This window comes from Nannospalax galili, unplaced genomic scaffold (assembly GCF_000622305.1).
Source record: "Nannospalax galili isolate Female #2095 unplaced genomic scaffold, S.galili_v1.0 C48734205, whole genome shotgun sequence".
In the NCBI taxonomy this organism is placed as follows: Eukaryota; Metazoa; Chordata; class Mammalia; order Rodentia; family Spalacidae; genus Nannospalax; species Nannospalax galili.
The window spans coordinates 1-1,164 of NW_008472627.1; the positions used below are offsets into that span (position 1 = coordinate 1).

The 1,164-nt window shown below is 49.8% G+C and overlaps 1 long non-coding RNA gene across 1 annotated transcript; it reads left to right on the top strand.

Annotated features, from left to right (window-relative positions):
* Positions 1–806: 806 nt before the first annotated feature.
* Positions 807–1,135, top strand: LOC103728359. The gene is made up of 3 exons (XR_607020.1): positions 807–860; positions 978–1,013; positions 1,111–1,135. It is a non-coding gene; the product is annotated as an uncharacterized LOC103728359 (long non-coding RNA).
* The last annotated feature ends 29 nt before the right edge of the window (positions 1,136–1,164 follow it).

The window sequence follows — 1,164 nt, forward strand, 5'->3', positions numbered from 1 at the left end:
AAAAAACAAACAAAAAAGGGCTAGAGAGATAGCTCAGATAGCTCAGCAGTTAAGGGCACTAGCTACTCTTCCAGAGGACATAGGGTTGGTTGGTTCCCAGCACCTACATGGGTGCTAACACCTATCCATAACTCCAGTTCCATGGGTGACACCCTCTTCTGGCCTCTGCAGTCATTGTATGACATGGCTATACTTAACATACATGCAGACAAAACACTCATACACATTAAATGATAAAAACAAAACCACTGCCTTATTCTAGCATGCCAGTGCTCACATCCACCCAGAGAGGTGAGTATGAAAACTCATTTGCATACTAGAAAACTAAGCCTTTCAGAACTTATCAGGAGCAGGCATCTCCCATCACCAGTCCAGATTCCAGACTAGAAATCAAACTGGGAGGAGTGAGGCTGGGCCCACAAGCCTTGAGTTAGCTTCTAGTCTTTCAAAGGAGGATGATTGGACTCAGTGGTGGAGTACTTGCCTAGTATGCACAAAGCCCTGGGTTTGAGTCCCAGCATTATAACTGGGCTTGATGATGCATGTCTGTAAGGAGGGTCAAAAGCTCAAGGTCATCTTTGAGTATGTAGTGAGTTGGAGGTTACCCCCTCAACAACAGCAAAAGGAGGTTAGCTGTTCTGCCTGTCTCCCAGTATTCCTATAGAAACCAGAGAAAAGGAAAAGAAGATGTTAAGGTCCCTAGGCCTTCATCGGTGTTGAAAACTTGGAGTCCCCTAGATTTGCCCTGCCCTGTGAGTCAAGGGCAGGTTGCCCCTTACTGATCCTACCTTCTTTTTCTTTCCTAGGGTTTAACAGGAGCCAAGGGGGAGCCTGGTCCCATGGGGACCCCTGGAGTCAAAGTAAGTGGCCTGTTGGGTGCTCATTGAAGACAAGGCCAGAGTTTGGAGGGACTGCAATAGAGGGGAGAAGGGACCCAAGAAACCCCAGTCTCTGAGCCTCTCCCATTGCTTCTGCAGGGCCAGCCTGGACTCCCAGGCCCCCCAGGCCTGCCGGTGAGTACCACCTACCAAGAGTGTGGAGGGACCCTCTGAGGGTTGGGAAAGCCTGCAGGGTGAGCTATGAACACAATTTCCTTTCCTTCTGTTGCAGGGCCCTGGTTTCGCTGGACCTCCTGTAAGTCCTAAGGGGTAGAGCAGGGGACCC